We start from the raw sequence: 23,647 nt of genomic DNA on the forward strand, positions 1-23,647 counted from the left end.
TGGGACTTCACCTTATTCCACATCAGTTTCCTCCTTCTGTTGTAGAGTTTGTTTATGGCAGAGGACCACCAGATTGTCTTCCTGTTTTTGGGGGAGAGCGTCTTAGTTCTATTTAGTATGGAGGGGATCCATGCATTTTTGTATGTGTTCGTACAGTGCATTGGTGTATGATTCGGTGGTCATGCAACTATTCTCCATTTTTATGGGTGCCATGAAGTTAGCCACCTCTGTTTTTAGGAGCCCAAAGTTAGCTTTGGAGAAGTTTTTCATGGTGGTTAGGTGATTAGTTTGTGGTCGGATCTAACCAGGGAGGAATGGTCACCCATGTTAGTAACAACCAGGTCAAGGATGTTGCTACCTCTAGTGGGGGTAAGAATGAGCTGGTCCAGGGTATTGGAATTAATGAATTCCAGGAAACGTTAGTCAAGTGTATTGGTACATAAGTAGTTTTCCCAGTTAATGGAGGGGTAGTTGAAGTCACCCAGTATGAGTGTTAGGTTGGGCCCTAATATTCTCCAGGGTGCTTAGGAATGTGGAGTGTGAGTCTCGGGACATGGTTGGGGACCTATAGCAGGCTATGACCTGAATCTCTGTCTTACCCAATGTTAGCTGCATCTGAAGTATCTCTGATGCATTATGTTGGGCTACCAGTCTGGAGGTGTGCACATCCTTTATGAATATAGAAATACCACCGCATTTGGAGCTTCGGTCCAAGTTCAGGGGCTGAAAGGTGTGTAATAAGTTATAGCCTTGTAGCGCAGGGGTGCTTTCTGCTGCTTTGAACCAGGTCTCTGTTACAGCACAAATGTCAGTGTTCTCCATTTTAAAGAGTGCTTTGATCGAGTGCATTTTGAGATTTAGACTTCTAGCGTTGAGCAGCATGAACCTCGGATTACATTTGTTTGTAGCTGTTACAATGGTAAATTGGTCTTTGGAACACTGCCTAAAAAAGGCACTATAGGGGTGGTAAGAGCCTTGGCCAGTATCTGGAAGCCCAGGGGTGACAGATGCAGGCCATCGCTGGCAAAGCATTGAGGTCTGTCAATCATGTCATCCAAGGCAGACAGATACTGGATCCCCTTAGAATGACACCAGAAACTTAACCAATTGTTGAAATCAATCATTTTCTGCTTGTACTGTGGTATCATCCTGGGTGATGGCAGTAGGCTGCTCAGGTCTGGGGTTATACCCGCCTGGGCTACATAATCTGAGAGCTCCTCCATGTCTCTTTTCATGTAGTCCATGGATGTACATCTCAGGTCATTCACACCCACATTTACAATGATAGAGTCATATTTGTACCTGTTGTTGAGGGACTTGAGTGCGTGCATTATGTGGTGGATCCTTGCACCTGACAGGCAGCTGAATGTTACTTTCTCCTTATTCAACCTAGTGAGTGGGACATCAGTGTGCCTCACTATTGAGTCACCTATGACTAGTGTGCTGGGCATGCTGTTTTGCCTTAGGGGCTTTGGTTGCATGCCAAACTGTTTAGGAGAGTTATGTGTCTCGTGATTAGTGTTGTGTTGTGGTGGTCATGTGCGTTTCTGCCTTTGATGTCTCTGCTGTTGGGCTAGATTTTTATTAAGAGCCTCCATGAATGTGTGTGTGTGGTTTGTGTTTTTATGTGAAGGCAATGATGGTGTGTGTTTTTGAGGGCTATGTGTTCCATGTGGTGTGGTGAAAGTGTTGACCTTCTCCTCTTGACCAGCTATTCCGGTCTTGGCTGGAGGGTGCGTGGCTTCCAGTTTGGATATATAAGTGGATCTCTCACAAGTCTGAGTGTTAGTAGGTAAGAGGAGAGGGTTGTCACTGTACATGAGGCAGTTGTTACATTGCCTCAGGATGCCCAAGTTCACCAGGTTAATGATAGAAAGAACAGGGAACTGACCTTTAGACATGCCTGGAGGAGTGGGCATTAATAATAAGTATTGGAGCTGTTTCCTTGTAGAATGTTTAGTGCTGGTAGCACTTTTGTGAGCCAAAATAATTGCTGTAAGAAGTCTGGTAAAGTGATAGACTAATAAGTTAGTAAAAGTGCAGGAGAGGAGAGAACTATCAGATCTAAGGGAAAATTGAAGAGCAGACTTGGGCACTACTCAGAAGCTTACAAACAGTCCTAGATACAGCAAATCTGTATTTGGATTAGACTGGTTACAGGAAAGGTGGGGAAACAAGCGCAAATGTGGGCTTTTAAACCAGAAAGTTGAAAGAGATGGAAAAACTGCCCAGGCAGCCAATAAACTACAATTTCTGGGCCATAAACCACTCCTCTTGTGGTAGATAGACTACCTAGTGCTTACCACTCCCACTGATAAGCTAGAAGGCTTCCCTCCAACACAGAAAGGCTTGGGGGGCTCAGAAGCATACATACAGCCCTGGATACAACAAATCTATATCTGGACTAGACTAGTTACAGGAAAGGTGGGAAACAAGCGCAAATGTGGGCTTTTAAACAAGAAAGTTGGAAGAGATGGAAAAACTGCCCAAACGGCCAATTAACTACAATTTCTGGGCCAGAAACCACTCCTCTTGTGGTAGATAGGTTACCTAGTGGTACCACGCCCACTGATAAGCTAGAAGGCTTCTCTTCAACACAGAAAGGCTTGGGGTGCTCAGAAGCTTAGAAACAGTCCTGGATACAGAAAATCTGTCTCTGGACTAGACTAGTTACAGGAAAGGCAGGAAACAAGCTTAGATTTTTTTTACAGAAAAGCAACTAAAACAGCACTAAAAACAACTCAGGTGCAGTGCAAGCTAGCACACTTGAGTGTGTAGCAATATTAAAGCAAATACAGTTTAAATAAATGCAATTTATTCAAACTGTATTCTGAACTGAATTGTTTTATTCAACTCTGAACAGTTAAAAGTGCCAAAAAATATACTTCTCAACTGAGAAGCACACTCAGTCGGAACACAAGGAGATTCTACCAAAGTGTTTTTTTTTTTTTTTTTTTTTGTAAAGTGGAAAGGGAGAAAGGAGGAACATAAGATAATTCAAGCTTAAGAACCTAAGTAGGTTGGCTTTCTCACATGTTCTCTCTGTATTAGATAGAATGAGATAATGACACTAGACTGGGAGGAGTGTCCCAAATCAAATTTACAGTAGGGGCGGGCAACTGCAAAACCACCAAGCATAAGAACAAGACACCAATAGGGAGGGCTGGGAAACTATTACAGCTACTAGCTACACTATTTTAGGCAGAAACTACAGAAATGTTTATCACAGCAAAAAAACAGCAGTGAGCCACTAAATGAAAGCTTTAAACAGATAAAAGAGCAAGGAGACTCTAGAGAATGCTTTTAACTGTAAACAAATCAGTTATATGATACACTCCTTGGCAGGAAATCAGACCAAACAAACAGATGTTTAACAAATGAAGAAAATTCCAGTTAATGCCTTACACACAGTGCTCTGTGTTCTCTATCAGCAGAAGATGGCTCCCAGGAAATACAGGAAACTCAACAAACAAAACAACCAGGCCTGGATAACAGCAGGCCTCTAGCCAGACTATGCTACTTGACTAGAACACAGAAACCTCACAAAAAATGCACAGAAATGCACAGATGCCTTTGTAGTGCACATAGACATGCTTTGTTCTCCTTCACTATCATGCATCCTCATTAATTTATTTCCATTGTATTTACATTCAATTTCCAGTGCAAAGCTGTTACATGGTACAGCAAAGGATATGTGATTGAAATAACTGTGAATGTCATACAATACCGGACACTTTTATTAACGTGTGTCGATATGAGTATTTCTGCTTATATGCAATGGGATCCCTGACATGTGACCGAAGTTATCAAATTTCGAAATTCATATGATTGAGACAGTATGAGCGAAGTTTTGAAATATCAAACATTAAAGAAAATTAAATAAAAACAAAACCTTTTTTTACATTTTTTACAGAAGGGCAAGCCCCCCCCCCCTGCACATCTACCCCTGCAAATTAAATATATCAACTCCAAGATCGCACTACAATGAGGAAAAGGATAAATTTCAAGATCTGAGCTGTACCACAATCCATTCAAAATGTTCGATGCTTCGAAATTTTGATCATATGATCTTGATCATAAGAATGTTTTGAAACTTCAATCATATGATAGGGATCCATGCAATGATATACTCATTAAAATGCCAACAGTGACATTTCTTGCTGCCTTCAGTCCATTGCTTATTCACTGACAGCTGCACTACAGTGTGACTGTCATATAGTACCTTGGGTGTGTATGTTATAAATTCTGTGACAGATAATGACCATCCAAAGAGAATATACCTTGGCATGTTACTACAATCTGTTGTACATTAACAGTGACCTCAGATGCACTGCTCTTTACATTGTTTACTATGTACTGCCATTTTCTAACAAAAAAAAAACATGGGAGAGTGGCTGCATCTCCCAATTACAACTGAGGGACAAGTGGGATACTGTTCTTGGCAAAGTGTTGCACATGTGCAGCATTTTATACGGGTAAAACAGAATGACCCCTTCGTAAATGCATTTATGAACGCTGTTATGACATAGGTTGGGAGGGTGGCCTAATGGTGAAGGTGTTTGCCTTACAAACACAAGGTGCAGGGTTTGAGTCTCACAAGGGATTATTGGCTAGGCTTAAAATGGCTCGTAAGGGCAATTAGCTTAGTATGAACCTGTAAAAAGAGGGGAACAGAAGAATGCACTGGCAAGTAGTGGGAGGGAATACAAGAATTTTAGAGAATTTTTATTCTGGGTTTAGAGAAGGTAAATAAGAATCCAGAAGGAGGACCATGGGAGAATATGTGGAAATAAAAGAATTACAGTGACAGTTGAAATTACAGGCAGATAACCAACGGGGTATCAGGCGTATCCATATCAAGTATACCAGCAGTAAAATCTAATAGATTGTAAATGGACAAGTGAGGGGATGACCATTTCTAGAAGCTGTAAAATAAACTTGTTTAAAATTGATTTATAAAATAAAACAAAATTGATTCATAAAATTGATTTATAAGAATATATATATATATATATATATATACGGTTTCATCTCATATTGCCAAAATGCTGAAATATCGAATTTCACCATTTCGACAGTAAAAAGCTGAAACCATCACAACACCGACACTTCACAATCATGAAACCACAACATCGAACACACAGCATACAGCACACAATACACAAACCATAACACCCACAACACAAAACAAACACAACAAAACACCACACAGACACACACCTATACTACACAAATGCAGGGGGGCAAGCCCCCCTGCACCCCCCCTACTTATATATACTAACTCCAAGATCCCACAAACAGTAAAAAAAAAAAAAAAAATCATACGCAGCCAACACACACACTCATACCTCCACCTCCCTACCCTAAACCACTCGTACAAGTTACAACACTCATGCACACTCACTCACCTTAAACTGCAGACACCATCCCAGCCAAACACTTCTGTAATATAATGTAAATGCATAAGCATGAATTCGACATAGCCCTATTCGCGCTTATGCGGTTTGGTTATTTTGAAGTTTCGGCTTCATGGGCACGAATTGCTGAAATTCGATATTTCAGCAATTCGTGATTATGAAGTGGAACCATATAAGCATATTTCTAATTATAAAAATTATTTTAAATGTTGAATATGAATGTTTAGAACTGCATATTTTTGTGGTGCTTATTTTTTCAGCATTTGATTTGTGAGAGTAGGTCAGGTATTTTGCAAATGTTATTGGCCAAGTGAACTTGTCGGGGGGCATGTGATGTATTTTTGAAAATGGGATTGGTTGAATTTTTTTTAAAGGGAAAAATTATGGATACAATTAGACTCTGAGGAAGTCTCATATTGATAAAAGTAGTAAATGTGTGTTGTTTTTTGTTTTAATAAAAAGTAAAACAAAGTTGTGGTCAGTGGTGTTCTTCAGTGAAGTTGCCATGTGAGCCATTTTTTTTGGATTGACTGCCATTTGTATATCATATCATTGTTATTATCTTGTCTTATGCATTATGCATTAATGAAACTTTAGACTCTCCCTGGTTCTCTGCTGTAAAAGGACTGTGCTGTCAGTCTAACACTGTACTCAGGTATAATAAATAAACAGTATTTGCACTTGTCTGCTCTCTGTGCTGATGGTGACATGCTTACAGGACATATGCCATGATCTGTGCAGATTCTGATTTGTGCGTATCCTGTTTAGTATGTATGTCCACAGGACGTATGTTCATCTCATTCTCATTTTGCAAATGCCAACATACTGGCAGTATTTCAGTCCATAAATAGTATTACCTGCACCAGTTTCCCTCTACCTACAATGTTCATTTCATTCTCAATATTTTACATTTATGACTATACTTGTTCAATATTTCATCTGTTGTACTACTCTTATTTTTAACAGTAAATGTTTATTGTAAAATATTGAATCATTGTATATTACTATAAATTTCATGCACTCTGAGCTTTTCTCCCTGGTCTTCTACTGAAAATGGGTTCTCAGAACTCAGTCAGATTTTCCCTGGTAAACAAATGTTAATTAATAAATGAATAAATAAACAAATAAATGTATCCATTTAACTGGTACAGTATGGCTGTTTCGCCTATTTGTTAATATTTTGTGTTTGATCCCATAATAATTTGTGAGATGAATGACTTAAACCACTATATGCAAATACTTAGTATCATACAGCATTGTTATGTCATTTAAGTACAAGAACATTACCCTTCACACACCTTTCAGCAGATGCCACATTACATCTGTACTTTTCATTCTATACTACAGTCAATACATATCAGTAAGTATGCATGGGCTTATTAGGATAGATAAGGACTAGACATCTCCTTAGGGATACATATAGATGATTTGCTTAATTAAACATGTACATCAGCAATGTGCTGATCTAATGGGGGGGGGGGCATTTTTTGACTTGCTGCCAGTCTCCTCAAGTGGCACCCAACAACCAAAGACGTCATGTTTCCCATTCAGCAGAGTGCCAGCCAACCGAGTGAACAGAAATGTAATCTTCCACTAGACATCCTAGCAGTAAATAAACCTCTTCTGACTAAATTAAATTTATATACAGTGTTCTATGACATGAAGTAAGTGTACCATACTTCCTGTAACTTATTCCATCTAATGATGCAAACTTCCCACCTGACCATAACATCTAACCTTAAAGTGGCAAGAAAATGATGTAACAGAGCATGTCTGCTGCACTCTGATATCAGCAAAATCTATAGAGGATTATGACTGGGTCTTCAGTCATAACACCTTATTATGTATCCAAGAAATAAAGACCATGAAATTCATCTTCAGAGTGAATCTTGGTCATCTGCGTTGAGAAGATATAACATATTGGTTATGATTATAGAAACCTAATAATAAATTTTTGAAATACATGGAACTTTAGCTGAAGTGATGTCTTACCAGTTACAAAGTTTGTGTCTTTCGGCTTTTCCCAGTTAGGGGTCGCCACAGCAGAACTCCGGTCCTTTAATGATTGGCAGTTGATTTTTATGTACCGGCTTGCCAGGCCTGATGCACAACCTTCAACGAAGGTACGCCCATTCACGCATGTCTCCACGCAGAAGACGCTCTAGCTGAAAATTGAACCGGAAAGCATCTTACTGTGAGGCGACAATGCTACCGGAGCACCACCACTTACCAGTTACAAAGTAACAAACAAATAAAAAAGTATAGGAGAACAAAGGATTTTACAGATTTTAAAGATATAACAAATTTATTACCGTCACATAGGCAGTGCCCAGAAGTGAAGTGCCCTTCTCACCATCTAACACTTTTAAAAGCTAATAGATACTTCACTCTGCCACACTTTTTTTCTTCTCTCTTTGTGTGTGTGTGTGTGTGTGTGTGTGTGTGTGTGTGTGTGTGTGTGTGTGTGTGTGTGTGTGTGTGAGTGTGTCCAAAAAATGTGTTACAGCTTTTAGAACTGTCTGGTTTCTCCAATGCAGTTCTGTACTAGAGGCAGTCAGTGACTCAATAGTAACAAATCTGAAAAGTACATAACAATGTTGTTATGCACTTTTCTAATGCCAGAAAAGTGTAAAACAAAGTTATCTTTTTGCTAATTTATTAGCAATAATTACCATTCTCCATGCGTTACATGCTTGTTATGTGCTATTCTGATGTATGAACCTAGCTATGGTCAGGTTGTTATAGCAAGGTTCATTCATCAGAATGCCATTATTGTTCAGGCTTGTACTGATACACAGGCAGCTGTGGCTAAAGAACTACATCTTAGAGCTCTTTTGACAGCTTTGAACACTATATCAGACATCATGCATGCATGCAGACACACACACACACACACACACACACACACACACACACACACACACACACACACACACACACACACACACACCAGCCATTGCTGATTAGAGGTGCAGTTCATTTCTGTCTCCTTTCTTTATGACGGTGCTATGTGTTTTACAGCTTTCAAAGTGAAAAGCACTTTATACTCTTACATTTTTTCCTATAGCCAGTAATACATCAAGAAAACAAAAACTCACCATTTATAACAAAGATTATGATCAGGTCACTGTTTGTAACTCCAGTTTGCTATGCATTCTTGAAATGGATTCCAAGATTGATCTCTACAACTACATTTCTCAAATGTGTAACAAACTGGTTATGAAAGGCTACCATAATCTTCTATGTCTTAACTGTATGCACTTGGAGATTGTGTTTAGCACTCTGGAATGCAGTCTGAATGTAAAAAAGATTAAGTCTGTTTGCATGTGAGAATAATATGATTCATGCTGTTAAACACAAGCATAACCCATGTGATGAATCCTTGCATCCTACCATCTTCAAATGTACATAGGTCTACTCATAGTGTTCTGTGACTGCACTTGCCAATTGCACTTTGACATAAAGGTAAAAAACTCAGTCATTTACTGACATGCGTAGTACCCAGAGCCACACAAGTATCTTCAAGCACTGTGCAAGGGTTGCCCAATACATAGGCACCTTGCTGTGGACACCTTCCTGCTCTGTAGCAGAGACCTGTGCTACTGGACAGTGAGGATTTTCAATGCCATATATAAATGCAATATTCCATGGACGTGGTCTATTTAATTTAGGACGTTGCAGTATGTATGCAGTTTTTAGCTACATTGTACATGTGCAGTCCTGTGGATGAATTTATACACAATCATGCAGAGAGGCTTTGCTATGCCCACATTGCCAATCCAAGAAAGTAATGTGTGCATGCAGTAATTTTGTGTGTGGATGTGTGTGTGTGTGTGTGTGTGTGTGTGTGTGTGTGTGTGTGTGTGTGTGTGTGTGTGTGTGTGTGTACAGGGACAGTACCTGTGTGAGTGAATATTGTGATTTTATGCTCATGAATGCTTATTGTGAGTTGTGCATGTGTGTGTGTGTGTGTGTGTGTGTGTGTGTGTGTGTGTGTGTGTGTGTGTGTGTGTGTGTGTGTGTGTGTGCACGCGCACACTCGCACACTGGATGACTTCTGCCTGATGTTGGTATGGATGAGGAGATCATACATGAAAGATGTGGTGGCACTGGATGTGTGCATTCATGGTGTGTGTGTGTGTGTGTGTGTGGGGGGGGTGATAGTTGCTGGGGTAAGTAAATTGTGCAGATTGCATGTGTGTGTGTGTGTGTGTGTGTGTGTGTGTGTGTGTGTGTGTGTGTGTGTGTGTGTGTGTGTGTGTGTGGGTGCATCTGCTGGATGACCACTACCTGGGGCTGGTATGGATGAGGAGATCATAAATGAAGGATATGGTGGCACTGGATGTGTGCATGCATGTGTGCATTACTTTGTATGTGTGAGTGCTGACTATCTGGGGTGTCTACGTGTGTGTGTGTGTGTGTGCGTGTGTGCGTGTGTGCGTGTGTGCGTGTGTGTGTGTGTGTGTGTGTGTCTGTGCATGTATGCATACGAGTGTGTATGCATGTATGTCTCTGTGGGAAGAGGGAGTGTGTGCCTGTGTATTTTCTTCTTAGAACCTGCACTACTACTTTGGGTAGAAAAATAGGGTGCTCATCTGAGCAGGTGTTCAAACTGTCCAGATGAGAGGTTCATTGTCATGCACAGTAGCTATTAATCAGATATGGTACCACGCAGATCATGTATGGCTGTGAATCTCATTACATGGATTAATGCAGCTCGGTATATTCCTGGAGCATAATTTGCACTGTTGCACTATTTTGTCAGAGTCCATTATTTAATCTTCTTTAATATATTGGGTGCATAGTGCTACATTTCCATTATGGTAACTATGACAGGACAACATATTTTGTTGAAGTCTTTTGGATTTAGACCATATTTTTGTTACATTTGTCGGGTTATTTTTGCTTTGTTAAGTCAATGCAATTTAGCTACATTGATTGTCTCTTTCCTTTCTAAAATATTCCTTTTTCTGTTGCATTTATCTTATTCTGCTATATCGTGCATGTAGTTATGGCGCTGCTCTGTACATCACTTTATTATACACCTGTTTCACATAGGGATGGTAATTTTATTGAAAAACATAAATTACATACAAGGAAATTAAGAAACAGGTAGAATCCAATCTGAACTAAGAAGTAAAAAGTGGCAACTGAAATATTATAATTGAAAGGGAAAATTAAAACATGTTTAGCATAGTTATATTTCAGGAAAAAAATCAGCACATCTGACTGAAAAATTAAGCAACTCACAAAAAACATCAAAAGAACATTTGTTTCGGTCTGGAGTCAGTTTGTTTTTCTGAAACGTATGTTTCCTTTGTGACATATGTCTTTATTTATCCATACAGTAGACAAACCATCCATTATCTGACTATAAAAATCTCCTACCATATGCATTTGAACTCCCAGAAATATATTATATGTCTTGCATGGTGCATTACATCTGGAGAGATGTCCTTCAAAAAGTCTGACACATGCCTTTATGTATACTGATGGACAGTCTATGTCATCCAATCAAAATGGCGTGCCTAATGTAGCATTGACAGTCTGCATTTTTTTTAATATCCCAGGACCATACTGGGGAATATAGTGTTCCCTTTGATATATCCTAGCATGATGTCCAGAAATATGTTCAGTATTCTGAATTATGGTAACACAGCAAGTACGTGTTTTGGAACATACCAGTTACTAGTATACAGTTAGCTGTGCATACCTTCATTTCTAATGCATCTCGTCTTTTCTTTGGCCCTTGTATGGTCTTGTGCTGGTTGTACACCTTACATAAGTTTGCCACAGTGTTCCTGTTACCCTGTATGGTTCCAGTAATTCTTGATCCTTTAGTGATCAGACATCCTTGTCCTAATCTGCCACCATATATGCTGCTACTAACTCAGTGTGGTCCCAGTCCTGCTCCCTGAAGTTCTTTCTGTGGATTTCTGTCATTATATTGTGACATTGCTCTGTGCAACAAGTGTTCAGTATATAACATCAATGCATCTGAAACAGTGACTATGTCAACTTCCAGAATGTGTAGCACTGCCTCCATAGCCGTAGCTTAATCTCCTCCCCTGTTTCCATCTATTGAATGTTTCTGGACAGTACAGCTTTTCACTTATACAAAAGAAAAACCTCCTGAAATGGTAGGTTTAGCATCTACTCATCCTGAGCTAAAATAATATGGATAGATAGATAGATAGATAGATAGATAGATAGATAGATAGATAGATAGATAGATAGATAGAGAGGTAGATAGATAGATAGATAGATAGATAGATAGATAGATAGATAGATAGATAGATAGATAGATAGAAAAGAAAAAAAAATAATGATAGAAGTAATATTTTCTAACTACAGCATATATTACACAAATCAATAAGTATTTTTAACACATGCATGCCTTGTGACACCTGATTCTAAGCATGCATCACATTCTGCAAGAACATCTTGTAAATGATAGCCTGACTACATGTGTACTTGAGCTTGCCTTATTACAAGCAAATGAGATACATAAAATAAGCATTTTTTGTTGAGAAAGGCAAGCTATACATATGCTTTGTCTACTGTTACTTTGAGGCTGGAAAACCTCAGAGAATGAGTGACCACTGATATGTATTCGAACACCTGCCTTGCTCTTTCTCCAGGAAGATGGCAATAGTGGACCACCCACTCATCACTGCCATGTATGCACTACAGTCTCATCCATTGGAAACAAGTAACATTACATGAGAAACTGCAATTCATGATGTAATACTTAGGTATCTGTGACCCTAGTTTGAACTATCCATGCTACTAACTGCAATCTGTACAGCAGACGTGTCTGTTTCCTTTTCTTACTCGTAGGTCCTTAACCTTGAATTATCTTCTGTTTCTCCTTTCTTCCTTTCCATGTTCCTAAAAAAAAAAAAACAATAATTGAATTCAGTTCAGAATACAATTTGAATAAATTACATTTGTTTAAACTGTATTTGCTTTAATATTACCACCCACTTAAGTATGCTAGCTTGCACTTCACTTGAATTGTTTTTAGTGATGTTTTAGCTGCTTTTCTGTAAAAAAAAATGTTTATTATTTATTTATTTTTACATTTGTTGACCGGGCTAGTCTAACTGGATATATGTCCATTTTCAGTAAAGGCCCGGGGAGAAAGGCTCCAAGCATGAACAGTGACAAAGTTAACAATGTAAAAAGACATGAAAAATCACAATACAGAGGTAGCATTGGTCAAAAGAAAAATTATAATAATAAAATTATAAACTATTACAATTGTAGTAAAAAATATACTAAACAATTATACAAAACACACTAGAAGGTATGAGCAAGACTCAGTTAAGAGAGGAAGAACTTATATTTTATCCTCATATTACAAAGAAAAGAGTAGTAACTAGATTTGGAGGCATAGGTTAGAGGAGTAGGGATAGGGGTAAGAGCAGGAAGGGGAAAAAGATATCAGTCTGGGTTAGCACAAGGACAAAGCCAATGGGTTTTCAGATGTTCTTTAAGATGTTTTTTCAATAGAGAAGTAGAAGCAAGGGTTGATAATTCAGAAGGAAGCTGATTCCAGTTTTTCCCTGCAGTGTTTGAGAAAAGTGAATCATCAGCTTTGTTGTTAGATTTAATTGAGGAAACTAGGAACTTATTAGCAGAGAGTAGTGTTGCTAGATTTTTATATGGTGTAATTAGATTAGTGAGGATAGGGGTGTTGTTGGGGTGGTGTAGGATCTTTTGAGTAATAAGTAATTGTTCACAGAGTATATGGTTTTGCAATTCTAGCCATTCAAGTTGTTTGAGGTTGAGGCAGTGGTGAGTTTTAAAGGGGGAGCATGTGATGAATCCAGCTATGCTATTATAACAGGTGGAGAGTTTAGAGAGGTTGTTTTTGGATAGCTTAGTATATATAACAGAGGCATAGAAAAGGGTGGATATGAGGTGGGTCTGGGCAATAGTTTTCCTTGCAGAAGGGGTAAGGAAGGGTTTAATTCTATAGAGGGTACCAAGTTTTTTGTTAACAGACTTTATGGTGGAGTTGATGTGGTCATCATAGCTGAGATGATTATCAATTGTTACACCTAGTAGGCGGGTTGTAGTATCTGGGGTTATGTTGGTACCATTGTTAGAGGTTACAGAGAAGAATGGATTAGGTGATTTATGAGTTGGAGTAAAAAGCAGTAGTTTTGTTTTTTGGGGATTTAGGAGGAGGCAGTGTTGCATAAACCAGTTTTCAGCATTATGAAAAACAGTTTGGGTGAGGGAGTGGAGAAAGGCTATGCTCTTGGCTGTACAGATTAAGGTGGAGTCGTCTGCATATTGAATGCAGGTGGCTTGAGGTATGTTCATGTGTAGATTGTTAATAAATAAGGAAAAGAGCAGGGGACCTAAGATAGAGCCTTGGGGTACTCCAATATTTACTGGGAGTAGTGAAGACAGATTGTTATGCCAAAGTACTGCCTGCTGTCTATTTTCCAGATAAGACCTAAACAATTGTATAGCTTAAGGATAAAAAAAATTCTAAGCTTGTTTCCTGCCTTTCCTGTAACTATTCTAGTCTAGATCTGCTGTATCCAGGACTGCTTCTGAGCCCCCCCCCCAAGCCTTTCTGTGTTGGAGGGTAGCCTATCTACCACAAGAGTGGTTTCTGGCCAGGACATTGTAGTTTATTGGCCATTTGGGCAGTTTTTCCATCTCTTTCAACTTTCTGGTCTAAAAGCCCATGTTTGCGCTTGTCTCTTGTCTTTCCTGTCGCTAGTCTAGTCCAGATACAGTTTTGCTGCATCTAGCACTGTTTGTAAGCTTCGGAGCCACCCAAGCCTTTCTGTGTTGAGGGAAGCCTTCTAGCTTATCAGTGGGAGTGGTAAGCACTAGGTAGCCTATCTTTCACAAGAGGAGCAGTTTCTGGCTGTCTGGGCAGTTTTTTCCATCTCTTTCAACTTTCTGAATTAAAAGCCCACATTTGCGCTTCTTTCCCACCTTTCCTATAACTAGTCTAGTCCAGATACATATTTGCTGTATCAAGGACTGTTTGTAAGCTTCTGAGCTCCCCAAGCCTTTCTGTGTCGGAGGGAAGCCTTCTAGCTTGTCAGTGGGAGTGGTAAGCACTAGATAGCCCATCTGCCACAAGAGGAGTGGTTTCTGGCCCAGAAATTGTAGTTTATTGGCTGTTTGGGCAGTTTTTTCTGTCTCTTTCTACTTTCTGGTCTGAAAGCCCCATTTGTGCTTTTCCCGCCTTTCCTGTAACTAGTCTAGTCCAGATACAGATTTGCTGCATCCAGGACTGTATGTAAGAATCTCAGCCCCCCAAGTCATTCTGTGTTGGAGGGAAGCCTTCTAGCTTATCAGTAGGAGTGGTAAGCACTAGGTAGCCCATCTACAACAAGAGGCGTGGTTTCTGGCCCAGAATTTGTAGTTTATTGGCCGTTTGGGGAGTTTTTCCATCTCTTTCAACTTTTTGGTTTAAAAGCCCACTTTTGTGCTTGTTTCCTGCCTTTCTAGTCTAGTCCAGATACAAATTTGCTGTATCAAGGACTGTTTGTAAGCTTCTGAGCTCCCCAAGCCTTTCTGTGTGGGAGGGAAGCCTTCTAGCTTGTCAGTGGGAGTGGTAAGCACTAGGTAGCCCATCTACCACAAGAGGAGTGGTTTCTAGCCCAGAAATTGTAGTTTATTGGCTGTTTGGGCAGTTTGTTCTGTCTCTTTCTACTTTCTGGTCTAAAAGCCCCATTTGTGCTTTTCCTGCCTTTCCTGTAACTAGTCTAGTCCAGATACAGATTGTTGTATCCAGGACTGTGTGTAAGCTTCTGAGAGGTGCCAAAGTCTGCTCTTCAATTTTTCCCTTAGATCTGTTAGTTCTCTCCTCTCCTGCACTTTTACTAGCCTATTAGTTTAGCACTTTACCATACCAGAAGACTTCTTGTAGCAATTATTGTAGCACACAAAAGTGCTACCAGCACTGAACATTCTACAAAGAAACAGTTCCAGTACTTATTATTAATGCCCACCCCTCCAGGCATGTCTAAAGGTCAGTTCCCTGTGCTTTCTCCCATCAACCTAGTGAACTTGGGCATCCTGAGGCAATGTAGCAACTGCCTCATGTACACTGACAACCCTCTCCTCTTACCTCCCTACACTCAGATTTGTGAGAGATGCACATATATCCAAACTGGAAGCTATGCACTCTCCAGCCAAGACCGGAATAGCTGGTCAAGAGGGAAGGTCAGCACTTGCACCACACCACATGGAACACATAGCCCTCCAGAACACACACCAGCACTGCCTTCACATAAAAATGCAAACCACACATCCACCTTTGTGGAGGCTCTCAACAAAAACCTACTCAAACAGCAGATTCCTCCAAGGCAGAAACGCACTCGACCACCACGACACAACACTAATCATGGGACACATAACTCTCCTAAACAGTGGGCCACTCAACCAAAGCCCCTAAGGCAAAACAGCATGGCCGGCACACTAGTTGTAGGTGATCCGATAGTGATGCACACTGATGTCCCACTCACTAGGTTGAATAAGGATAAAGTAACAGTCAGCTGCCTGTTGGGTGCCAGGATCCACCACATAATGCACGCACTTAGGTCCCTCGACAACAGGTACAAACATGACTCTGTCATTGTACATGTGGGTGTGAATGACCTGAGATGTACCTCCCTGGACTACATGAAAAGAGACATGGAGGAGTTCTCGGATTATGTAGCCCAGATGGGTATGACCCTAGCCCTGAGCAGCATTCTACCATCACCCAGAATGATACCACAGTACAAATGATTGATTTCAACAAATGGTTAAGTTTCTGGTGTCATTCTAAGGGGATCCAGTATCTGTCTACCTGGGATGACATGAGTGACAGACCTCGATGCTTTGCCAGAGATGACCTGCATCTGTCACCCCTGGGCTTCCGGATACTGGCCAAGGCTCTTGCATCCCTCTAGTGCCTTTTTTAGGTGGTGGTCCAAAGAACAAATTACTACCATAACAGCTACAAACAAATGCAATCTGAGGGTCATGCTGCTCAACGCTAGAAGTCTAAATCTCAAAATGCACTCATTCGAAGCACTCCTTAAAATGGAGAACATCGACATTTGTGCTGTAACAGAGACCTAGTTCAAGGCAGAAGAAAGCACCCCTGCACTACCAGGCTATAACTCTTTTTATACCTTTCGGCCCCAGAACTTAGACCGAAGCTCCAAAGGTGGTGGTGTTTCCGTGTTCATAAAAGATGCGCACACCTCAGACTGGTAACCCAACATAATGCATCATAGATACTTCAGGTGCAGCTAACATTGGGTAAGACAGTGATTCAGGTTGTAGCCTGTTATAGGTCCCTAACCATGTCACAAGACTCACACTCCATGTTCCTAAGCACCCTGGAGAATATTAGGGTCCAGCCTAACACTCTCATACTGGGCAACTTCAACTACCCCTCCATTAACTGGGAAAACTACTCATGTACCAATACACTTGCCCAACATTTCCTGGAATTCATTAATTCCAATGCCCTGGACCAGCTCGTTCTTACCCCCCTTTAGAGGTGGCAACATCCTTGACCTGGTCAGTACTAACATGGGCGACCATTGCTCTACACCAATAGTCAACTCCTCCCTGGTTAGATCCGACCACAAACTAGTCATCTTGGAAGTCCAGATCCCTCCCATCCCCCCACAAAGGTAACAACCAGGAAAAACTTCTCCAAAGCTAACTTTGGGCTCCTAAAAACAGAGGTGGCTAACTTCACAGCACCCATGAAAATGGAGAATAGTTGCATGACCGCCGAATCATACACCAATGCACTGTATGAAGATGGACACAAATGCATGGATCTCACCATACCCAATAGAACCAAGATGCTCTACTCCAGTAAAAGGAAGCCAATCTGGTGGTCCCCTGCCATAAACAAACTCTACAACAGAAGGATGAAACTGATGTGAAATAAGGAGAAATCCCAGGACTACAAAAACTCCCTTATCAGCCTCAACAAAAAGCTGAGATCTCTCATCAAATCTTCTAAAGCTAGCTATGAAAATAGAATTGCAACAGATAGTAAAAACAACCACAAGGCCTTCTATAGTTATGTAAAGAATCTCCACGGCAATACCCAGATTTGCTTTGAGCTAGTGCACAATGGTACCTCCTATTCCGATCCAGCAGATATTGCCAATATACTGGCTGACAGATTCAGTGACAACTTTCCCCCTTTCCCCCCTAAAGGACCAATCAAAATACCTGTAGATTGCCAGGCACCCAATATTACTGCTGCACAGGTTAAAACAGCACTGTCCAAGGCCAAGAATACAACTTTTATGGGACCTGACAATATCTCTGGCTGTGTTCTACCTGAACTACAGAGTGAACTGGTACCTAACCTGTGTGCCCTGTTCAATCACAGCCTCACCTCAGGCTTTGTCCCTACTGAATGGTGGACTACTATAGTCATCCCACTCCACAAAGGAGGAGTGACTACAGACCCTGGGAACTATCGCCCCATTAGCCTGACAAGTCTGATATGCAAAGTTATGGAACGCATCATCATGAACCTAATAAACAAGGATATAGGGAATCTCCAAACTCTGGATCCCACACAGTTTGGTTTTGTGAAGAGTAGATCATGCCTGCTCAACTTGGTTGAATTCTTTGAGTCAATCACCAGAGCTATGGATGAAGGCAAGGTGGTTCATACAGCCTACCTTGATCTGGTCAAGGCCTTTGATACCATTCCCCACTCAGGAATCATAGTGAAACTCACTAGGCTAGGCATCAACCCCTATATCACTAGGTGGGTTGTAAACTGGCTCACAGATAGGGGTCTACATTATAACATCGAAGTCTTAAAACTTCGAATGTTATAATATCGAACCCATTCGGTCGAAAGACCAAAAAAATCAAACAGTCAGAATAGCAAATTTTTTCCCAGGGAAAGAATTCGCTGTTCCGACATACTCACAACACAAGCTCACCAAAATGAATAATCCACACACATACACTTCACAAAATCCTACACTAAACCATACATACACTACTAGCTATCCACTTACCTTAACCCAACCCTAACCCTAAGGTCCCTAACTATCGCACACTCACCTTAACTGCTCCCTAACCCTAAAGCCCCTATCGCACACTCACCTTACCTGCTCCCTAACCCTAAAGTCCCTATCGCACACTCACCTTACCCACTCCCTAACCCTAAGGTCCCTATCGCACACTCACCTTACCCGCTCCCTAACCCTAAGGTCCCTATCGCACACTCACCTTCATTCACACACTTACCTTAATCCGGTCTGTAACCTTCGCTCCACAGTTGAGGAAATAGCGAAGCTGCAGAAACAGCCGACCTAATACTTTCCCTAGGAAAGTATTCGATATTCTGCAGCTTCACTATTTTCAGTGTTTGATGCATAGGGTTCGATATTATGACATTCAAAGTTTTAAGACTTCGATATTATAATATAGACCCCACAGATAGAACCTACAGTGTGAAAAAAGTAGCTGACTCCAAGTCAGACTGCCAACCACTCATGAGTGGAGTCCCACAGGGATCAGTCCTGGGTCCTCTCCTGTTTGATATCAACTTCTCTGAAATCCAGGCCAACAAGAAGGGACTCTGGCTGACAAAGTTCGCAGATGCGATGTGTTGTCATCCCCACTGGGAAAAACCTGGTTCCCATGAATTACCACATTGCTTGTAGTCCACTGAACACAATAGGCTGTGTTCAGAAAGTCCTTCTATGTGGCACATCTCATTACTAAGGGTTTTGCATCCAGGAGGAAAGAGGTCATTATCTCCCTCTATTCTTCCCTCATTAAGCCAATCATCAAGTTCAATGCCCCATTTGGCATGTGCCTCACTAGAAACCTGCAACAACTGGAGAGGCCACAAAAGTACCTCACAAAGAGGATCGTAGGCCCTAAACACTTGTCCTATATGGACAGACTCAAAAAACTCCAACTATTCTCTGTCTCATATCACCTGCTTAGAGGCAATCTCTGCTTGACTTACAAAGCCAAGTCTGACCCAACTCTGTTAGAAATGCTACATCTAATGAAATCCAAATCCCTCCGCACCATATGCTCCAGAGACCTCAACCTCATTACCACAATCAACAGAACGTGCTGGAGGGACAGGTTCATAACCGAGAGACTGCCCATGCTCTGGAATAGACTTTCCATACATGTCAAACAGAGCACCTCACTGGCCCTCTTCAGGAGAAATCTCGATGAGTGGATGGGAAAGAGAAAATTCACCCCGGGGATCACTCCAGTGGCTCTACTCAACAGAGCCACTGGGAACTAAGGTTGGGTGGTACGATGCCAGGCTAATCCTATGGGCTAGGTTTGTAAAGGCTTCAGGGGCCATTAGCCTAGTACACACCTATGAACCTATGATGGTACCCCAGTATTTCTTTATACACTGTGTTCACGGTTCTCTGTTGTGTATTGTTGTCTATGCTTTTCACATTGGTTATGAATGGTCAGTAGTCAGTCAGTATGACCTTGTAAGGCACTGGGCATGTTTAGCATACACTTATATTTCATCTTTTTCACATTGGTTATGAATGGTCAGTAGCCAGTCAGTATGACTTTGTAAGGCACCGGGCATGTTTACCATACACTTATATTTCATCTTTTTATACATTGTTTTCTTAAAATGGAAGCCACTTAACTGGTCATATACTATGCACAAAGGGCTACAGATTAGTATTAGACAATCATGAATCGTATGCATTATTTCTTCACACTCTCACTTGTAGATCAGGTACACCTCAACATTTCAAAGGCAGAGTGCAACTCACAATGTGTGCCACTATTCTGCAAACTCCTTGCACATAACTTCTAATGAGGGACATCCCAAAATTATAAGATAATAATTGGACATTCTGTGACATTCTGGCAGTTGAGTGGTACGAGCAGTGCTACTATTTTAGAATGTGGATTTCAGCCACATATATTCATGAAGCTAAATGACTGGTTGGCTTACCTTCTTTTAATTTCAAGTAGTCTAGATACTTGTCTTTGGTTAGTTTTCATTTTATTTACAGTAACCCTTTAGACTCACAAAATACACTTTAGTTTTCCTGCAGGTGATCCAAGGTCACTGTAATGGCTGAATGACTCATGTAGGATTGGATTTTATGCACTAGAAAATGTATTGCAAACTAAACTCTGCGCTGAGCCATGTGCCATTATCCAAGTTACAAAACAAAATCAAACATTGTATCATTAGATCGAGATTCCAGAATCTGTGCATTAACTAACAATAAAGTTTACTTGTTAATGCACTGAATTTTCAATCTGTATGTCAATGTTTGAGTCTTAGCACATCTGTTTCCATACTACATGAGTTATGAAATATCTCAGCCAAAGTAAAATTCCAAAACTATGTACAAACAAAACAAGCATTTAGTTCAAGAGAGTTTATCTTTTTTGCCTGCAGCTGCTGGCATGTGATCCTGAATATTGTCTGCAGTAACTAAGATCACAGGTTCAGTTCTGCAGATAGGACTTTTGAGCATGTATGGCTAGTCTTAAAAAGACCTGTGTGGTCATTAGCCTAATATACACCAGTAATCTTATGAACCTATGATAGCGACTCAGATTAGTACACATAAAATTCATTTCTAAGAGTTCATATTTAAAAGTCTGGCAAACATGAGAATTCAAGAGAATTCATAGCATCTTATCAAAGGCAATGTCCATCGCATGCCATAAATGCCAAAACTTTATGAAACCCAGCCAGCTTTGTACAACAATGGTAATTAATAAAGACCAGCAGAACCATAAATTCTACAGCCTAGATCATTGACATATGTGCACACTTATACAAATTTACATATATACAAATCTTTTTTTTTTTTTTGCCCTTAAAACTGCTAAAATGTTCCTCATGTTTTTGTCCATTAGCAGCAGATGCATAGTTCTCTTGGCATATTTCTGTCTAGTGTTCTTTGCATCCATTTGCATAGCCTTTTCACCTCACCTAACACATCACTCCTTGTATATTTTTTCTCTTGGAAGAGCTTTTATGTTGGCTAACTTTCAAAGCCACTGCTGTTTTAAAGATTTAAGAAATAAATCTGTTTTTTAAGAGCAAATGCATACGTTTATACTTTATTGTAAGATTCTGTAATTAGGATAAAAGTTTGGCATAATGGGAGAATTCACTACAAAAGAGCAACTGTATTTATGTTGCCTTATGCACTTACTGACACCCTGAGGAGATTTTGCTTGCCTTTCAGTTTGCCTGAAAAAATCATATTTAAAGTAAGAAAAATGTCTAGTACCTTTCTATTTTAAATGTATTAAAAAGAGCTTCCTAAACCTGTACCAAAGATTTTACTTTATAGCACTATTTAGCACACAGTTCCCTCTCATCATCCATTTTGCGGTTATTAGAACTGCTATTTGTCAGTTCTCAGTTAATCATTGACTTACTAATTAAGGTTGCAAGAGGGTATTAAGCTTGCAAGAGGGTAAGTTCAAAACTCCATTTCATGATTTGCACGTCATTTGTCACATGGTTCTGTATACTGTTATTTTTGTGCAGTTAATAACTAGATTTATGTTTGTACTTCGCCTGATCAATGGCTACAAACCCATATCATCTTTAACAAACAATGCAAGATTTTCAGGAAATATTGATGGCTCAGAACCTAAATTAAAAAAAAAAAAAGCTAATCCTAGGACCTACAGGTCTGAGCCAAATGAAAAAAAAATGTATTCGCTTGCAGCCCAGAGAAGTCCGTTTTGATGTCTTGCATAGTAAGAAGAGGTTCTTTTGTTTTTTAAACCAGATCAATTGCTGGCAGCTGGCTGTAAACTAATTTCCCTGAACAAAGACAAAACAAAAATCTGGAAAGCAGTAATAATAATTATGGCTTCAAGAATGAATGACAAGTGAAGAGAGTTAAAGAGAAGGAAGAGAGGAAGACAGAGAAATAGAAAAAGATGGAGAAAAAGTGAGTCTTTTGCTAGGAAAAGATAATTCTAGGAGCACCTTTTACAGAACTCAGAGGAAATTTGGCTAATCGGGACAAGGCTATATAACCCATTAGATGTGACCTGTGAGCACTACACTTTATCATAAGAGGGTAGGGATCAAGCAGGAAGTGAGTCTGTGGTTCATAATAAATGAGTGGCCTGCCAGCTGTATTATCAGTGAATTGAAAGCAGCAGCAGCTGCAGAAGAATACCCACAGGGAACAGTCAGGCCTTGTTAGGGAATACTAAAGAATTAACCCATTTAGCGCTGTGTGTTAACTGCAGTCTTTCATTTACACTCTAACTGGAATCTAGGAACCTAGGGATTTTCTTTGGTTTTATTGAATGATCACACAAAGTACTCCCTGTTCAGGCCACAGTTCAAACAATACTTAATGAAAATAGCTTGAATGCAGCTGTCCATCCAGAGGATGTGCCACATAAACCAATATCTCCATCTAGTAGTGCCTCTACCTCCCATACATCTGACTCACCTGATTACGTCACTCGTCCTAAACTGTGATTTAGTCTACCATACCATTACTACTCTAAACCCACTACACATATAATTTAATCCCCTCTTCCATCTCACTGGTCTCTATTAGCTTTCCTGATCTAGCAACTACTCTTCCTATTTCCACCACTTTTACTTTACCTACTTTAACTCAATTCTGTTTTCTATTCTAATTATTTAGCTGTAAATATATTTAGTTTGTTAGCTCTTCTATGTATATTTTTGTTAGATTGTATATACTTACTCATAAATGTAAACCATTGTTATTTATATGTTGTACATTGTTTTGTTACATTATGCTATAATCCGGACAGAGTCTGTAATTGGTCATTGTTTGATCAGTGTTTTACCCTAGTAAACAAATTTAAATGAGTAAATAAAGACTAAACACTATTTGCGGGAAAGTAGGCAGAAGAGTAAATTAATGATTACAAATCTAGAAGAGTAACATAAATGTAAACCTTTGCCCATTGCTGTGGAACAATAATGACCTCCCCCCTGACTGGAGTACCTGTTGACATTTTGGTGGTATCTCTCATGAGAACAACGATTAATATGAAGGTATAGATTATCAGCACTCCCCCATAAAGTCTGACAGTGAAGTTTGCAGGTTTATTTACCTATCTTCATACATTTGGCAATTTTGTACTTCTCCATTTTCTGCTTAAACAATTCCTTTTGCATTGATCCCTTGTTTTTCTTTTACTCAAAAGTTGTAAGATGGCCTGTATAATCCCGAAAG

The sequence above is a fragment of the Protopterus annectens genome, chromosome 8.part1 (assembly GCF_019279795.1).
Source record: "Protopterus annectens isolate FY-2018-M chromosome 8.part1, PAN1.0, whole genome shotgun sequence".
NCBI lineage: Eukaryota > Metazoa > Chordata > Ceratodontiformes > Protopteridae > Protopterus > Protopterus annectens.